Here is a 20,772-nt window from a genome sequence, read left to right as displayed (position 1 = left end):
CTCTCTAATTCCGTGCCTAGACTTGAATCTTTTGAGCCAACCAGTAGATGCTTTAAAATTATTGTTACTTCCAAGCTTTCTGTTCATTTCTAATGCCTTTTCGCATTATTGGCTGACCTTGAGCACGTATCTGCATGAACCATGAGTAAACTGCAGTGTTTAGGTTTTGATTTTCTGCCATTTTCATTGTTTTTCTATGCAAGCTTCCATCTTCACTGTCTAGCACGCAAGCAAATTTTGTGATAGATTCACTGTTTTTTTTAATGTCAGTTATCGTTGAAGTCCCAACACCAAACTCTCGAGCTAAACTTGATCCACTTGCATCTTTTTTTAATCGTTCCAAAATTTTAAGTTTGTCAGAAAGACTAAGCACAACTCGTTTACGTTTCGGCATTGCTAGGAGTCACACAGCACAAAAAAAACAGCCCGGACCGTTAAAGCAACACTAAAGTCAGTCAACGTCAATAGAGAAACAAACTGAATAGACGGATCCGTACTTCTGCCGGCCGCTCGTGTTTTAATGAGAGATTGCCCAAACAAAACTGTCGGCGTCGGATGCGGGTTCGATGCGCGTTCGTTTCGCGGCACGATAATACCACCGACGCTGTTATATTTAAGAACTGCGATACTAACTTAAATTCACAAAGCGCGTGACAGAAAGCAAGTATGTACATACATATGCATAACGCTGTCAATACCTATGAATGCCCTAAATATAACATGCTATCGATGAAGACACGGAAAATGCCAAAATCCTGATGTTCCCTTGCGTCGCTCTCTGAGTTATTTCTATTAAACGTTTCTATTTCATTTGTACATACTTTTTTTATTCTTTATATCCGAAAAAGGCGTCCTGTTTCCTTTCGGATAATCGACGCTCTACTGTATATTGAAAACCAGGCTTACAAGAACTTGGGAATTGGGTGAAAAATTAATAGGCCAAAATAACTGATGGTGCTGTTTCCAATGCACTACGAACAGGCTACTTAGACAGAAAGTATTCATTTAACGATAGCTATATCGCAAGATATAAGAGACTTGGATCAATGATTCAACAGGAAATGGAGTTGGAAGAAAATGAGAATATAATTTAGAATTTCTGTGTATTCTGTGTAAAATAAATTAAAGAAAAATAGATAAATATACTTTCATTTTTGCCCTCCCCAAAAATAAACCCTAGCGCGTATTTTGGACCGAAAAACAAAGCAAGAGATTATCTTATATTCGGAAAAAACGGTATTCCACTTACAATTCTGAACAAAACAGACCACAGCATGAAAGCTCTAAAGTTAATTTCGAGCTTCTTTATTTTTAATTTTAGTTATTAATCTCTGATTAATTTTGATTCATTGCTTTATTAAACTTTGTTGACAGAAAACGTAAGTACTAGTTGTTCAGTACGTTTGGCGGTTCGTTAAAAAAAACACAATTTTATTTTTTAAAACACATTTTATTATTCAATATAGTGCCCCTGAACATCAATGCATTTGTTGGAACGAGATTCAAATTTATGAATTTCACTGCTGTTATAACCTCATCATTTGATGAAAAACGCTTTCCAAGCATGCCTTTTTTTAGGTCTGGCAACAGATGGAAGTTGCTAGGGGTCAAATCTGATGAAGCGGTGGATGCTCCAACTGATTCATGGATTTTTTGCACTGTCAAAATGCTCTTACTCTTTTGGAAACTGGGTTTTTTCACAATTTTTTTCTGGTCTAAAAATTTAAATAATATTCAGAATTTATTGTTTAACCAGTTTGCAAGTAATCCACAAAAAAAATTCCTTTCGCATCCCAAAAAACTGATTTTAAAACCTTATTAGCCGATTTCTTCAAACGAACTCGTTTTGGTGCCGAAGCACCAGGTTCACACAACTCTTCAGGATCTTGTTTTGATTTAGGATCGTTGTAATAGACTCAAGTCTCTCCGTAGTGGTGAATCGACGCACAAAATCAACTTTGTCTTTTCGAAAACGCTTTAAATGTTGCTGAGAAAGTCGCATTCGAAGGCTTTTTGTTCCATTGTCAGCGAATGCGGCACAGCTTTCTGAAACCCAATACTTCAGACAAAATATTACTTACACTACGGCTTCTACTAAATCTCTTTCGACGGTTTTCTAATACGACATTTTGTATTTTTTCTATCATTTCTGATGTTGTTGCTGATGCTATTTTATTCGTCCCTGGATCGTCATTAAGACTTGTACGACCACGTTTAAATTGAGCAACCCATCTTTCTACTGTACTTATTGAAGGCAAAAAGTCCTTATACACTTTCGACATTCGTTCAAAAATTTCATTTGCTTTTAAACCTTCCAAAATTAAAAATTCAATGACCGCACGAAACTTGATTTTTTCAATTGTAGAAAATACTCTGACACGTTGATACTAAATGGCTTGTAAACAAAGAATGTATTGACAGATTGAAATCAAACTTCACACGCATTCATGTGAAGACAACATAACAAAAAAATTGAGGCTAGTCGCAATGCTCTCTCTTATCGAACCGCAAAACATATTGAACAATCTTATACATACACATACATATGTACTTAGGTTATTGCGCCAGTGACACCGTATTAATTATGACTGCTGCGCTCTCTGCACCAGTAGAATCCCATTAATGACTCACAATTCGACGTGGTTGCACTGAGTTAATTTCAATCATATTTTGATATTAAAAACGTATATATTTATATACGTGTGTGTGCGTGTGCTTATACTAAGCGCATTCATGTGGTTGAACATATCCACAAAATCATTGTTTTTGTCATTGAAAAATAAATTCGGCGGCCGAGCCTTCAAAGCCACTGCTACTGCAATTTGATTGTTGTTGTGTTTACTATTTACTGTTCAATTTATTGCGTTTTCAATTGGCTTTGGAATTTTATTGACTTTGCGATTTTAATTACAAGTTGCAGAAATTGAATTTACGAAAATATTAATATATACATTTTTATACACACAAACATACTAACTTATTTACACAGTACAAACTTGGATAAATTTTTGTGTGATTATGTACAGATTCCATGTATTCTGGACATTCACACATGAATGCTGGGGTGATCGCTTGCATATATGTAAAGTACATACAAACATTTGCCTATAGTTTGTTCATTAGCCAATTTGTTGTGGGTAAAAAACATTAAAATTCGCCAATGGACTAATAAATAACACAGGCCGACAAAATTTAACCAACATTCAGACCCAGAAACTAGACTATATATTTCCGAAGGTTTATGATGCGCTGAATCCAAATCTGGCCTCAGAATTGCTCTATTAGTTTGAGTTTTCGAGATATCCTAACCTAAAAGTGCAAAAAACCCCAATTTTGCCCATATTTGAGGTTATGTAGCCTTGCAGATGTTTTCTTTCACCAAAATTAAAGGATGGCATCTTTAAATACAATCCTTCTTTTTTCAAATGGCGTTTTGTTTGCTCAAATATCATTTTTTTTCGCAGAGATATCGCATTTTGAAATTTTCATGTTTCCTACACCTGAAAATCGATTAAGATAACATAGACATGATATATTCGATTACTAATTTTCTTGAATTGAGTCTTATTTTTCTTAAAATTTTGTCTCACACCATAAGTGTGCTGACTCACCACATCCCTACACTATCTAACCTTTGGGTACCGAGTCACACACAGCCCTAACCCCTAGAAACCACCCCTATCATACCGCGAGCAGGCTAACCCACATAACCGCAAGCAGGCTTTCCCACAAACTCCAAATTTACATACTATTAATCCATATATTTCAGGCCCTCAAACCCAAGAAAATTAGTAAGCGACTATATCATGTCTATGTTATCTTAATCGATTTTCAGGTGTAGGAAAATTTCGAAACATGAAAATTTCAAAATGCGATATCTCTGCGAAAAAAATGATATTTGAGCAAACAAAACGCCATTTGAAAAAAGAAGGATTGTATTTAAAGATGCCATCCTTTAATTTTGGTGAAAGAAAACATCTGCAAGGCTACATAACCTCAAATATGGGCAAAAATGGGGTTTTTTGCACTTTTAGGTTAGGATATCTCGAAAACTCAAACTAATAAATTAATTTTAGTTATCAATCCGAATTTTGCATGGACAGAGAAGCAGATATTAGTTTAAATTATTTCGGATACTTTTCCTTGTAGACTAGTGTAATCGGTCACTGATATTATTCATGTTTTTTTATTATAGTAATTTTTATGTGACTACCATTCGGAATTCACAGAGAGAACGTCGGTTCGAATCTCGGTGAAACACCAAAATTAAGAAAACTATTTTACTAATAGCCGTCGTCCCTCAGTAGGCAATGGCAAATCTCCGAGTGTATTTCTGCCATGAAAAAGCTCCTCCTTTGAGAAGTTTGTCAAAGTCCCTATTCTTCCTATTCCTTCCAATTAAATTAAATAATTTCGATGCCATATTCTGCACTTGCCTTTATTCGACGGTTTGATTCAAACTTTACTGATCCATAAACGCTAAAATTACTAAATATTAACCTCACTAGTACGATCTAAGTTGGCATACCATCGTCACCATCATTGTTGGCTGGACAACCCTGGATGGGTCTTCGCCTGCTGTAGCACATGCCTCCAATTGTGTGGGTTTCGTGCCTGGGTCATCCATGCCCGAAATCCCAATAAGCCTGCGTCGTTTTCTACGCCGTATATCCATCTAAGCGGCGGGAGGCCCCTTCTTCGTTGCCTGTGGCACTTACCAAAGAGTATTTGTTGAGGTGGTAATCCGTGTTAGCCCGCATATGCCGTCCTTATATGGAAGCCGCATCACCACCCCATATTAATAGACTTGAACGAATTCAAGAGAATTTTCTTATTTATCGCTTATTTTGATGTTTATTTTGTTCATCCGATTCCTAACAAAGCAATTAGTATTACCGTTAATGAGCCGATATGCCATTGTTGTATTATCGGGCGTCCCTTGTAAAGGCATATTTTCTATTCTAATCGATTTTATAGCGGCCGACTGCACTTCTCCAGCTGGCACCCGCCGAAATTTTGAAGTAAATATGCATTTATACACATCATCACTTACACTTCCAAAACAACTGCTAATGTATGCGTAAGTATGCAAATATGCGCGTAGGCGTCTCTGCATGTGTGATGAAATTTGGCTCATTCGACTCTAACCACTTTGACTAAACGTCACTCATACGCCATATAGGGCCTGCAAATAGTAGGTAATTCCAGGGAAATCTATTCATGCACACTTCCATATCTACATACTTACACATACTATATACTGATGACTGTAATTGCCTAGCGCACTAGCGGCGGCACAAATATGTTTAGATGTATGTGCACTAGTAGCCAGTGTACAGTGGCTGGGCAAATTCACAAAGCGAGGCCCATTAATGTCATCAGCAGCAAAGTGAAGTGGCTATGCCTACGCGTATGCCCTAACAACGATGTATGTGGATGCATACGCACTTCAATACGCACGCATATGCACCCATATATATATGCATCGTTTTTGGGAGCCGTGCAGTTGGCTGTATCTGCTTGTTGTGTAATATTTTATTTAGTTTGTATAATTTATTGCCGTAACACCTGGAATATATGTCCTTTTAACTCACAACTTTGCGCTTGGTCTACTAAAATTTGGAAAGGATTTTTGCTGAAAACTCGCATACATAGTAACACACCTTTATATATGTATGTGTGTATGTGTATTTACTTATGTCATAGATCAAGCGAGTAGAGTTATTAGCAGCAATTTTTTATATAAAGTGTATAGCAAATGTAAGTTGTACTTTTTGTAAATAAAATAAAATAAATAAAACATATCTCTTCTTCTTTCAATATACCCCCAGTTGTCGAAAAACAAATACATAAACAGTGGCGAGCACAATTTAGTATATGGTGACTTTTTTCAATATTTACAATGTTGTTCGAGTTAGTAACTTTTTTCTATGTAACCAAAACCACATAAATCAAGTTTAGAAAAACTTAACAAACTATCTTATACGTTTTAAGCTTTTTAATATGCATCTCTAGAGATGGCATTCGGTCACCGTAGGCGAATGCCTTGTTGTTGTTGTTGAGGTGGTTGAAAATTTCCACTGAAATACTCCTAATTAGTGACCAGCACCGTTTTACTACCACTACCTCGTGTGATGATGCATTTATTTTTTGTATTGTGTATTCTTTTTTTGTTTTTTTTCAAGTCAGATCCATTTAGCGAGGTCCAAGTATAGCAGCAAATCCTTTATCTCGATGTCTGATATCTCCTTCATTTGCTGTAGGAAAGGCTTACCGAAGGATCCGAGTCGTGGCCTGGCTAGTCCCGGAAATTCACATAAATAGTGGAAAAGACTTTCCTTCGCCCCTTCCGCTTGACAGCTTTACAGATAGGATTGAAGGGTAGATTGAGTCTAGCTGCAAGATCCCCTACTTTCAAATGACCTGTAAGGGTTGCAGTGATGCGTGAAATGTTTGGCCGAGAACATCCTAGCAGGTCATTCGTCCTTTGGATTTTATATGACGGCCATGTGTTTTTTGTTGTAATATGTACATGTAGGTATTTGCTTCCCTCTTCTTTCGGCTAAAGCATGATAGTGTGAAGCAATGGATGCTTTTAATGTGTTCAGTGAGGTGGAGACTGCCACCGCCTCTGCTATGTCTAGTGTCGAACCTTTTCTTGCTAGCTCATCCACTATCTCATTGCCCCGTATGTTCCTATGACCGGGAACCCATATCAGAGTAATTTCAAGCCAATGGCTGAGCAGTTCCAGCTCCTCTCTACACTGTAAGACCAGTTTGGATGAAATGTACAATAGTTGGAGTCTAAGGCCTTAATAGCTGCTTGACTGTCTGAGAAGATAGCTACTCTTGCACCAACTTCCTTGTAGAGCTCTAGGGATTTGCATGCAAAGTTCTGCCTGGAACACGGTGGCATAATCAAGGAGACGAATTGACTGAGATAGGTTGAGTGGCTCCGAATGGAAGCCAGCTCCCACACCACAGTTCATCTTAGAACCATCGGTATAAATTTCGATATCGTGTCTTCCAATCACCTCTCCTTTGCTTCACTCGGCTCTCGGTGGAAAACGTACCGTAAAGTCTTTCTTGAAGTTGAGGTCGGGGACTGTGTAGTCTGATCCGTTTTTGAGCAGCGGAGGTCCCTGTAGGAGGATCTTACTGTGACCGTACGACCTTGTTGTCCAGCTTCCTATGTCTCTGAGTCTCCCCGCGCTACAAGTAGCTATTCTTTTAATGCGTAAATCTAATAGCAATAGATGTGTTAGTACATTGAGCGCTTCAGTAGGACTGGTGCTAAGCGCTCCTGTAGTTAAGATACATTGTATCTTGTTCAGCTTAGTTTTGTTGTATTTCCTTTCTGTTGCAGGCCACCAAACTAGTGCCGCATATGTTAGTATTGGCCTTACAATGGCTGTGTAGGACCAGTTGGATAGTTTTGGTTGGATACCCCATTTTTCCCCCAACATTCTCTTACACGTGTAAATTGCTCTATTCGCTTTCTTTACCCTGTACTCTATGTTGGACTTCCAGCTGAGTTTGGGGTCCAGGATAACCCCTAGGTATTTTGCCTGTTTGGTTAGCGTGAGGCTGACGCCGTTTAGTTTTGCGAGATTAAAGTTTGACAGCTTGGTTTTCTTGGTGAATAGCATCAGTTCATTTTTTCTCGGGTTTACACTTAAACCACAGTCCGTGGCCCAATTGCTGAGTAATACCAGAGCTCCTTCCATAATCTCACTGATTGTGGTTGGAAACATTCCTGAAACCATAAGCACTCCTTTAATTCCCCTTCGGTTAAATTTGGTAAGGATGTTGTAGGCGACTAGTAACCACAGCAGAGGGGATAAGACTCCTCCCTGAGGGTTCCCCTGTTGGCAGAACCTTTTATCGTGCTGCTGACTACCTCACCGATGATTATTCTAGCTTTAAGCATGTTCTCTATCCATTCGTTGCGACCTATGTCTGTGCCTAACATGTTAAGAGCGTCAATTATAGATCTTGTGGTAACATTGTTGAAGGCCCCCTCTATGTCGAGAAAAGCAACTAGTGAGTATTGCTTGTATTCTATGCTCCTCTCAATCGCACTTACAACCTCATGAGGAGCTGTCTCTGTGGATTTTCCTTTGAGATGGGGAAATCGTTGTGTCTGTAATCTTTTCACTGAGATATACCTACATCCAACAATCGCTCGAGAGTTTTGAGGATGAAGGAGGATAGGCTGATGGGTCTGAAATCTTTCACTGTATCACGACTGCGTCTACCAGCTTTGGGGATAAAAATCACCTTAACGCTCCTCCAGCTTTTTGGTATATGCCCTAGCATAAGGCTTTTTCTGAAAAAGACCTCCAGCCAAGGAATCGTCGTTTCTCGAGTGTTCCATAGCATGGCTGGGAATATCCCATCTGGACCGGCTGCTTTATATGGTCCAAAGTTTTTTATCGCCCATAATATTCTATCTTGGGATACGATGTGGTTGATTATAATGGGTGATAGTTTGGATGTTTGAACACTGTCAGTATTGTTCTCAATATATTCTGTGGTGCCTGGGAAATGTGTATTTACAAGATGCGAATGCCTTAGTGCATGACCACCATTCGGCAGTGCACAGGTTCAAATCTCCCTGCATGAAACAACAAAATGATAGAGGAAGTATTTTCTAATAGCGCTCGCCCCTCGGCAGACAATAACAAACCTTCGAGTGTATTTCTGTTATGAAAAAGCTCCTCATAGAAAACCATTTTCAGTTCGGAAACACTTCAAGCCGCCCCCAACAAAGAAGAGGATAATCTCGGCCAAACACCTAATGGACGTGTACGCGCCAATTATTTTTTATTTATTTTTAGAGATGGTTTACGAAATTTTAGCAAATATCTTTAATAAATTTTTTGTTTTCTGTGGCGATTTTGCCTCTTATTCCACATAAAAATAAATTACTTGTAAAAGAAAATACGCAAAACCGTTTACAACAAAACTCAAAAAGTATCAACTCCAATTTTATAAATTTCACTTAATTTCACTTCACTTTTTATATGAAAAACAAAAAATAGCAACAGTCGTCACCAAAACAAAGCAAAAATGTTTTTAAATCCTCATTAAAGCCTTTTACTTTATTATATCAAAATATAATATCCTAATATTAGAAATATTTTAAAAAATACAGTTTAACAAGTTCCAAATTTAGATGAAATTTGTTGAAAATTTCGAGCTTTCGTTATATGGAGGAAAACACCCAGCACCGTCAGCCGAAAAAATTGTCAAAAACCACGCCATAATATCAAATAAGAGGAGTATAAGCAACTACTTCAAAAGCATATGGGGAGACTCATAATAGGAGGAGATTTCAATGCAAAACACGTTCATTGAGGCTTGAGACTCACAACAACTAAAGGACGTGAACTCTATAAAGCTGCAAGAGAAACTGGCTGTGAATTTATCTCCACCGGCAAACCCACTTATTGGCCAACAGACCAAAATAAAACTCCAGATCAAATTGACTTCTTCATTGTAAGAAAAATTTGCAAAGAATCCTTGCTAGTATATGAAGGAACAGACCTTAATTCAGATCATTCACCCGTATATTTAAAACTAAGTGAAGGCATTGAACTTAAACAACAAGCGCCTACTCTGACCAACAAGTTTACTGATTGGGAGTATTTCAAATATACGCTTAATCAAAACGTTGAAAACAAATCCAAAATGCCGCATGGTATAGCACACCAACTCAAACAGCAAAACAAGCTGGACTTCGTTATACAAATGAAATATTTTCCCTTATCGCCGAAAAAAGAAAGTTAAGAAAAAAGTGGCAACAAACCCGACAACCAGCGCTAAAAACTTTGTTAAATAAAATGACTCAACATTTAAGAGAAGAAATGAATAAACTAAAAAATGTATCCTTCAATTACTATATACAGGAACTAACAGCGGAAAAAAGTACTGACTACTCCCTATGGAACTCTACAAAATACCTGAAAAGACCAACTATACAAAACCCTCCAATGCTTGTGGGCTAAGAGCGATATTGAAAAAACGGAAGTCTTTGCTGATCACTTAGAACAAACATTTAAGCCTCATGAAGCATACCATGCACCATTGCTTACAGATATTCATCAAGCTGAAAACCAGTTCTGTTTGCCTTCGCCTGCAGAGATAAAGCGTGAAATAAATCTGCTGAAATCTAAAAAAGCACCCGGCTTCGATCTTATCACCGCTGAAACCTTAAATAATATTCATCAAAAAACATTGATTAAGCTAACAAAAATTATAAATGCATGCCTTAAGCTAAAATATGTGCCAACGTACTGGAAAATTTCAGAGGTAATAATGATACCAAAACCTGGCAAAAGTCCTCACGAAGTGTCATCATACCATCCGATCTCCTTGCTACCTATAAAGTCCAAACTAGTCGAAAAAATAATTCTGCAGCGGTTAAAGCCTTTGATCGAAAACAAACGCCTTATTCCTACGCACCAGTTCGGATTTCGAGCAAAGCACTCAACAATCGAACAAGTGCATAGGATCACAAATGTGATAGAAGAAGCAATCGAAACGAAAAAAGTGTGCTCTTCCATATTTCTCGATGTTGCTCAGGCCTTCGACAAAGTATGGCATGACGGACTACTACATAAAATTAAAATCTTGCTCCCAAGGAAGTTTTCGGACCTATTTACTTCGTATCTAAATAACAGATATTTCAGGATCAAGTGCGATAGCTCTTATTCACGCCTAAAGCGAATTAAAGCCGGGGTTCCACAAGGCACTATCCTTGGCCCTATACTTTACGTGCTTTTCACATCTGACCTACCGGTCCCTGAGACTAGCACTATAGCTACCTTTGCTGACGATACGTGCATTTTAGCAATTGGAGACGATGAGACACAGTCCTCTCGCAAACTTCAGGAAGATGTTAACAAAATCACCGAATGGACTACAAAGCGGCGTATAAAACTTTTATATTTATAATGAATTTATTAAACCAAATATGTACCATTTGGGTCGACCACCTTTTGCCATTTTTCTTCTAGAGACATTATTCCATCAGTGTAAAAATTTTGTGGTTTCTCGGCGAAAAACTGCGACAAGTAATTTTCACAGGCTTCTCTTGAAGCCAACTTTACTCCATTAAGGGAGTTCTGCATTGACCGAAACAAACGGTAGTCCGGTGGTGCAAGGTCAGGGCTATATGGTGGATGCATCAAAACTTCCCAGCCAAGCTCTCCCAGTTTTTGCGGAGTCATCAAAGATGTGTGTGGCCTAGCGTTGTCCTGATGGAAGACGACGCCCTTTCTGCTGATTAGTTCTGACCGTTTTTTTCGATTGCTTGCTTCAATCTCATCAGTTGTTGACAGTAAAGTGTAGAATCAATCGTTCGAGCAGGTTGGAGCAGCTCATAGTGGATGATTCCTTTCCTATCCCACCAAACACACAGCAATACCTTTCGAGGCGTCAATCCTGGCTTTGCGACCATTTCTTGAGCTTCAGCATCCTTGCACCATGATCTTTTTCGCACATTATTATCGTATTTGATCCACTTTTCGTCTCCTGTTACCATTCGCTTCAGAAATGGTTCGATTTCATTTCGTTTCAGCAAAGAATCACAGATGTTAATTAGGTCCATTCAATTTTTCACAGACAATTCATGTGGTACCCAAACATCGAGCTTCTTTTTGTAACCAGCCTTTTTTAAATGGCTCAAAACCGTTTGATGATGAATGCTTAGTGCCTTGGCGATGTTAATCTTTTCCATTATTTCATCGACTTTTTCAACGATAGGTCGACCGGAGCGAAGAGCATCTTTCACATCGAAATTTCCAGAACGGAAGCGAGCGAACTGATACATCATCGTCTCCGTAAACTTCACAAATTTCATTGGAGGCTTGCGTGGCATTCTTCCCTTTTTTATACAAAAATTTCAAAATATAGCGAATTTCTTCATTATTTTCACTCATTTTTGAACAGCTATAACTTTTTTTCAACTTCTCCGAATTTAATTTGGTTTTGGTGAAATGAAGCTTAAAATGTCACCTTTCTAACACCATATGATATGACACAATGTGATTGGTAGCACTGGAGATAGATGATTCCAAAGACATCTATTGACAAAATACGAAAAGACTTTTTCGACTACCCAATATTTTCCGCGCACTCGTCCCTGAGTTATGCTCTATTCGTGCAAGAATTTTAACTTCTGTGCGTCAGAGTAGATACCGATCTTTGAACTTCCGATTAAATGGCACTATTTGCTCAATGTACTTGCATCACGCAATTCATGCTGAAAATTTCCTCATTTTAGAAGTGAAGAAATCTGGCGATGCTTCAGCATAAAAGGGTATCACTTCTGTGGTTATCGAATCGATTTTCTAACGCATAATTTAATATAAACTTGTTATTGCAAATTCAAGTCCATTTCTAAAACAGTAAAACTCAAAAAACATGCAAAGGTAGATTTACTCAAGATGGCGCAATCTTACAAATGTACAGCAATGGTGATAAAAGTTTGGAAGGAATATTGATCACAGATGCGTCAACCAAACCAAAAAACAAAAAAAAAAGCAACTTTGACTGACACTTCATAAGGGACTTGACAGCTCAATTGTGCACGCTCATTTCCCATGTACTCTTACGCTCCTCCAATCAGTTGATATTCAGACGGCAAGTCGCCCAGAATGATGGAGTACAAGGTTACGCCTTCCCAAGTGCTGTTACTTAAGTACAGAGTATAAACAAACCAGAAAAAATAGGAAGAACAAGTGAAAGTGAGTGGAAAACCAAGAATGGTAGAATAAACCGTGCACACGCACTTCTAAGTTTTGCTTATTTTCTGTACTGACGTCACATAATTGTCAAATTTGTCAAAAATAAAGTAGCGGTTTTTGGAAGACGACACTTTCTATATATTCTACGTCGTAAGGAGTGGTTGTGCCGATTTTTTCGTTTCTAACCAACACAATCGCAGTCACTGTAGTCAAATGGTTTGATGCGTGACTGCCATTCGGTAGTGCGTCGGTTCAAAACTCCGTGCATGAAAATCAAATAATAAAAAAAGTTCTTACCTAATAGCGGTCACCCCTCCTCAGGCCATGGCAAACCTTCGAGTTTATTTCTGCCATAAAAAGTTCCTCATTAACTGTAGGTCTCCCTCCACACCACAAATAGGAGTCGGTGCTTGACCTAACACCCAAAAACGGTGTTAGCGCCAATTATTTATTTTATTTTGCCACAATCTCAGTTTTTGCAGACCTCTTTCCAAACAAACCGCTGTCACCTCACTTCTAACGTCATAAAATCAGCTGATTCCTTCAAATTCCCTGAAAGCCGATTACAGATTTGAGGTTGGCCACATCTTTGCATTCTGTACTTCGTGGGACGGAACTGAGCTTTATATACTCGGCGCATGTTTTGAATGAAGTCTTTTATGGGTGATACATAAAAGTCTATGACACGAAAACGCGGATGTAAGAAGAGCGTACGATAACTGCTAGTAATTAGAAAAAATTACATATAGAAATAAGTGAATGAAGAAGTATTGGAATTTCACCGATTTTTTACCAAATTTTGCGATTTCTGAGCCATTGTGGAAAAATGACAACACAGTTTGTCTTCTTTTTTGGGTTTCGGATGAATGTTTTTTTTCAACTTTTCACTAAGATGTCATCTCGGCTAACAGGGCAATGCTGCAGTGTTTCAGAACTCGTAAAAAGACTTACGTAGCTGTCGAGCCCGTCCAGCCTTCGACTACTTACGAGATTCACATAAACTCACTTCCCAGCAACGCACGTCCGATGCTAAATGAAAATGCACACAATAATCATCCAGCCAAAGCTTTCGAACTAGCGACAATACAGCGCAAATACAAACGGGCAATGCAACAATGTGCCGCACTTTGAAAACAAATGCATTTCTGGCCTTGGCAACAATCATAAAGCAGTGTCAAAAATCCGTCAGAAGCGGCACAACATTTCAGATTGACCTTGTTGCTCAAGTAGCACAAATAACCGATGGCGACACTGATTTTGACAGCTATTCCATTATTTCTACGCGCTATGCAAACTCTCACTTGTGTTTTTGTTTTACTCTTTCCCCATTCCATGAAGTCTCTTTCTCAAACACAGGCCACCTGCTGAGGCGCTTGGCAATGCAACTTTGACAACAAACTTCACAAATACTGCAGGTAGAGACTCCATAGGCATACACACACACACACATTTGCAAGCTTGCTCAATATTTCATATGCACCAGATGGCTGTTGCACTTGACAGCTGTTTCATTTAGTCACCACGGGCGAACTACATATCAGTAGAGCTAATGAGGCAGAGCTCATAAACAGTTATGTTTGATACGTGTGAGTGGCTCTATGTGCAAATATACCGTAGCGGGCATAAGACTGTTAACAGGTAGTTGTTGAAGGGTACTGCTAAAAAAATGTTAAGTTGTAAAAAATGATGGACGTTCATCTGAAATGAAAGGACTGTTATCTTAACAGTTCGTATATCTAAATTTAAGTTTGAAGAATGTCAGCTGCAGAATTGCATTTGATGGGCCCCCAAAAAGGAAATTTTGTGGAAGTACGAAAAATCAGTGCTAAGAAAATTTCTATTGAAAATAATCTGGCTTCGCTATCGGTGCCGCATTACAGAGGATATTGCCCAGAAGACTGAGCGCGCAAGAAGATGAAGTAGAGTTAAGCTTACAAAAGGTTGGTCGAAGAGCGCAGAAGTGCAAGAGTGTTTATTTGCTGGAAGACCGGCCAAAAAGCCATTTTTGCCGAAGAATTCAGTAAAATGGGTTTAATTCTCCAATTCCTAAGCCCAATTGGGTTGAAAAAATGCTTTTCTGAGTTATATTCATTGTATTTGTGCATGTGATAACAAAAATTAAATAAATAAAAATTTAAAGTAATTTCTTAAAGAAAATTTTGTTGCAATATAGTACGATGTGTGTTCAAAAAGTATCGCGTATTTTTCAAAAATTATTTATTTATTCACTAATATCTATTTTTTCCCCTTCAATGTAATCCCCATGAGCACTCAGCTCCTCTTATACCCACTCAGATGTGGTTCGATCCTGTCTCTCATCTCTTAACGAAATAAGTGTTCAGAATTCTGTCCAAGTTATCTGGATACCGGGTCACAGTGGATTCGAAGGTAACTGCAAAGCTGATGACCTCGCGAGAGCTGGAGCTGCGCAATCAAATGTTAGTAACTTAACCACAACCACATTCCGCTCTCAACATGTAAAATGATCATTGATCGAGAATTTCACAGCATTGCTGGTCGGAGGTGGCGAGTGGAAACTACATGCATTACGACCAGACAAATCTGGTCATCCTACAATCTGAAACAGACAAAAACCCGTATAAGTCTTTCGAAAAACGATCTAAGGCATATAATATCTCTTATCACCGGCCACTGTCTTTTGGGCACTCACGCACGTCGGCTCGGGGTTCCTCAAAACGACCTGTGCAGATACTGCGAGGACGAAGGTGAGGAAGTATCGAGCAGGCATTTGCTGTGCAGTTGTCCCGGCCTAGCCAGAAGTCGACTCGCTCTTCTAGGCTCTCCAACAATTGACAATCTTTCAGTACTCTCGGACCTGAAAAACGAATCGCACATTAAAATCTCGAAACGAATTAATATCTTGGACCAAAATCTATAGGTGGGGAAATCATTCAATACAATGAGCTCTAGGGCAACACAACGGACGCAACTTGCGGTCTATGAGGCACTCCGATGCGAGGTCACCCTTAAACCAACCAACCAACTAGTCCCCATGAGATATTATGCACTTGTGTCAACGTTTTTTTCAATCTTCGAAGCACTTCAAAAAATCGTTTTTTTTTTATCTTGTTCAGCTCCTCCTTCGACGCCGTCTTTATCTCGTCAATAGTAGCGTAGCGTCGTCCTTTCATGGGCCTCTTCAGTTTCGGGAACAAGAAAAAGTCACAGGGGGCCATATTTGGGGAATACGGTGGCTGTGGCATCATTAGTGGGTTGCTTTTGGCCAAAAAGTCGCGCACAAGCAACGATGTGTGTTATCGTGATGCAGGAGCCCATTTTTGTTCTTCCACAAATCCGGGCGTTTCTGGCGGATTGCTTCGCGCAAATTGCGCATACGAGTAACTTGCAGGTAATATTCCTTATTGACCGTTTTACCCTGTGGCAAGAACTCATGATGCACAACGCTCCTGCAATCGAAGTAAACGATAAGCAAAACTTTTACATTCGACCGAACTTGGCGCGTTTTTTCGGACTTGGTTTGTTCGGCAGCTTCCATTGAGATGATTGAGCTTTGGTTTCCACGTCATAACCATAAACCCACGATTTGTCAACAGTTACGACTCTCTGGAGCAAATTTGGGTCGTCGCAGGCAGAGTCCAACATCTCATTAGCAAAGTTCAGGCGATGCTGCTTTTGGTCGAAATTGAGCAGTTTTGGTACTAATTTTGCGGCGACCCGTCTCATGCCGGAATCATTGAAAAAAATCGAATGGCACGAGCCATTCGTTATGTCTAGGTCCTCAGCAACTTCTCTAACGGTGATTCCACGATTTGTCAGTATCATTTTCTTCACTTCAATCAATTTTTTCGTCTGTTGTTGAAGTGCTCGGGCGTCCGGCACGCCGGCACGCTTTTCGTCGTTCACATCTTCTCGGCCTTCTGAGAACATTTTGTATCACTGATAAACGTTGTTTTGGTCCGAAGTAGCTGCTCCGTATGACACAGTCAACATTCGGAATGCATCCGCACCTAATTTCGTTCTTCACACAAAATTTGATACAGTCTGATAGAACTCACTGGAAATTACCACATCAGTTACGAAGCTGGAGAGATTCCAAAGGCCTGCGCTCCTTGAAATAAGTGGCCACTTCGGACTACTCCTACCCTAGCGCTGAATGTGGTGTCCGTAAACATCGCAGGGAAAACCACCGCAGCACGCGCCGCAATCAGATTGAAGCATCTGTTCCACTTGAACTATAGACTCTCCAGGATTCTTAGAAACGTAGAGTTAATCCACATCGTTCTTGATCAAAGTGCACGCTCGCTAGGCTTTTTACATTCAAATTCTCTCGAGAGATGAGCATAGCAAAATGGAGAGAGAGCATAGCAAAATGCTTATGGATGGCTCGAAATTGGACGGACGGGTTGGTTGAGCAATATTCTGCGAGGAGCTCCCCATCAATGGCAATCTTAAATTTAAGATACTGGATCACTGCATTGTTTTCCAAGCGGAGGTAGCTGCTAATAAAGAAGCAGTGAATCGGTTGCCTACCCCTGTCTTTACAGTAAGAGAGGTAAATATCTACTCCGCCAGCTAGGCGGCAATTAGGGCCCTGATACCATTGCTTGTGCGTTTGCAGTTAGTCGTGAAATGCCTAGTTTTTCTCTCAATTGCATCCGAATACTTGGATATTAAGCTCATTTGGCTCCACGCTTACAATGGCATAGCAAGAAACTCCTGTCCTTATGAGCTGGCCAGACAGGGGAGCCTGGAGACGGTTTCATTGTAAAATGAGTAGATTGGGGTTCGCTTGAGAACCTGTGGTCTGCTCCTAGAAAGATAGGCCACGCGTCAACTCAGCGATCGCATTGGTTATCGTAATTAGTCACCTTTTGGTCTTCACCCTCCTTCTTCCGCCCTTTTCTTTGTTTTGTTTCTTACCCTGTTTTTTTTCCTTGGCTGGCTCGAGCGTACCGCTCTATCTCCACAAAGGAGAAGTGGATGGGTTGTAACACTTTGAGGCAGAGTACAGAAAACATGGTTACGGATGGCTCGAAATAGGACGGAAGGGTTGGTGAGGAAATGTTCTGCGAGAAGCTTCCCATGAATCATAATTGACGAATTTGCTTCTGTGTCTAAATGGGCCCTCGTCTGCGCACCGATTTATCCTAGCTTAACGGCATACGACGTAAGAAATATAGCAATAGCTTAACCCAAATCCATTTATTTGAATACAATGGAATTGTGTATGTGAGACGCAGATCAAAGCATGTTTTTCAGAGAGGTGCGTTAGATGAACAGCAACTAACTCAATTAATGTCCCATCCAGACCTATCAAGCGCATTCCAGGCATAATTTTTATGCAAGCTAGAGCGAAGATAGTAATCTCGGTGCTATCAAACTTATATAAGATAGTCAGGCTGATATAAGGGCAATAAATGCCAAAAGTAGAACTTCAAAACTTGTACTGCTGTGTATAGAGGAATTCAACTCGCGCAATTAATGGTATCACTCTGGTATGGATTCCAGTACATTGGAACATTGAGACTAACGAAAAGCCAGATGAGCTTGCAGCGCCTACAGCTCGTCCGAAGCAGAACGAGTAGAAGTTTCCTTCAGCCAGATTAAAGCGAATAAGAGTCTCACCACTACAGCAATGCAAACAGACGTTGGAAGCGCCTACCAACCTGTTTTATGACCTGACTATATCATATCAAAGAACAAACAACTGCTGGGGTACGAACATATCAAGACTAATTGCTGTTCTCATAGGACACTACAAAGTGGGCACGCGAAGGAAACTCATGTTGTTGCTGTTGAGGTGGTTGAACATTGAAATACTCCTAATTAAGGACCAGCACCGTTTTACTACCACTATCTCATGTGTTGATGTATTTTTGTTTTTTTTTTGTTTCCAAGTCAGATCCATTTAGTGAGGTCCAAGAATAGCAGCAAACCCTTTATCTCTATGTCTGAGATCTCCTTAATTTGCTATAGGAAAGGCTTACCGAAGGATCGTAGTCGTGCCCTGGCTAGTCCCGGACATTCACATAAATAGTGGAAAAGACTTTCCTTCGCCCCTTCCGCTTGACAGCTTCTACAGATAGGATTGAAGGTTAGATTGAGTTATGGTCCCGTACTTTCCAATGACCTGTAAGGGTTGCAGTGATGCGTGAAATGTTTGGCCGAGAACATCCTAGCAGGTCATTCGTCCTTTGGATTTTATATGACGGCCATGTGTTTTTTGTTGTAATACATGTAGGTATTTGCTTCCATCTTCTTTCGGCTAAAGCATGATAGTGTGAAGCAATGGATGCTTTTAATGTGTTCTGTGGGGTGGAGACTGTCACCGCCTCTGCTATGTCTAGTATCGAACCCTTTCTTGCTAGCTCATCCGCTATCTCATTGCCCTGTATGTTCCTATGACCGGGAACCCATATCAGAGTAATTTCAAGCCAATGGCTGAGCAGTTTCAGCTCCTCTCTACACTGTAAGACCAGTTTGAATGAAATGTAGTTGGAGTCTAAGGCCTTAATAGCTGCTTGACTGTCTGAGAAGATAGCTGCTCTTGCAGCAACTTCCTTGTACCAACTTCATGTTCACTATCAATTTCAATTATCCGTGTTTATCAAGAGCAATATTACGAGCTTTTGGTAATTTATTCCTCAACAATATTCATGAAGGGTGCAGGTTTAGAATTTAGATAGCTTCTTTTCTTTCTAGTCAACACAAGGGAGATATAGGAAATATCGCTCTTGGGAACTCAACTACTAAAAAACAGAAGATTGTGGCATTAACATGGCACAATTTCAACCAAGTGTTTCTCAGTTTAGGAAGCACAGCCACTCAAAAAGCAACAACATTGACTCAGTAGCTTTGCAGTAGCTACGTATGTAAAACTAAAGTTTCGGGTAAAACTGTCTGAGCAAGTGCCATTTCTGTCTTGACAAAGGCTGGTTTTGGGGAGGTCTACAAATTTGGCATTTCTACATCAACAGAGTCGGTAGCTGGATTTTTCTTGCTACTGATACCTGTTTCACGGACACGTTTTCAGGTTTCTTTATATCCAAAAGCTAAGCTGAATCCGTTATCGTACTCGCAGCAACTCATTTAAGAACCTTGATTTCATTGTTGATTAACTTCCTGAGTTGCTTGTATTTAGATTATAAGACGTCACTTCTGGAGAAACGGCTAATTTTGTTGATGTCTCTATTGAACCAAGGGCGATTGATATGCAGCCGTACGTCTAGTAACTAAAAAGGGATGAAATAATAGATAAAGACTATGCAATTAAAAACGCAAAAGCTCTATTTATTTAGAATTGATAGCACTTACAAATGTCAGCTCCATTTATAATAAGTTTACCTGCCTTTAAGTGGAAATAATATTCCCATAAAATCACCAAAAAAATGCGATTTATTTTTAGGTCCATCACTGCACTTTATGTACAATAAAATGCGAAAATGTTGACAAGCGTGCGACATGACACTCTACTCAGTTGTGCAGCTGAGGGAATGGAAGTGATGACGCGACGTGCAAGTCTAATAGAGCTGTGGACAATGACGGCGCTAATCCAGAAGTAGGTTAAAAAGAAGTGTTGCAGAGAGGAAAAGCGCAAGTAGTAGTGATAAAAAAGAGAATGACAATAATAATATTGTCGCACTTTTTAATGGCATTTGTTTGAAAACTATAAAGTTGAAAAGCTACTGCAATGCAAGTGCCGTGAGTGTAACCTAAATTATTGCATCAGCGGCGGAACAAAATGCAGGTGCAGAGCAAATTTTCAGTATTCGTTTAAGGGGTCCCCGAGATCTAGAGCTCGAAAATTTAGGATATTTTCAGGAATTTCGTTTACAATAAAATCAATGAAAAACGATATTTACACAAATAAAAATATTAAAAAAAAAAACAAATACAAAAAATAGTAATCAAATAAAAAAAATATCGAAAAGATAGTAAACAAATAAAAAAATTTAAAAAATTGTGAATAAATTAAAAATATATTAAAAGAATCGTAAGCAAATAAAAAATTATTAAACAAATAAAAAAACATTAAAAA

This window comes from Anastrepha ludens, chromosome 3, assembly GCF_028408465.1.
Source record: "Anastrepha ludens isolate Willacy chromosome 3, idAnaLude1.1, whole genome shotgun sequence".
Lineage (NCBI taxonomy): Eukaryota > Metazoa > Arthropoda > Insecta > Diptera > Tephritidae > Anastrepha > Anastrepha ludens.
This window is presented reverse-complemented; position numbering follows the sequence as displayed.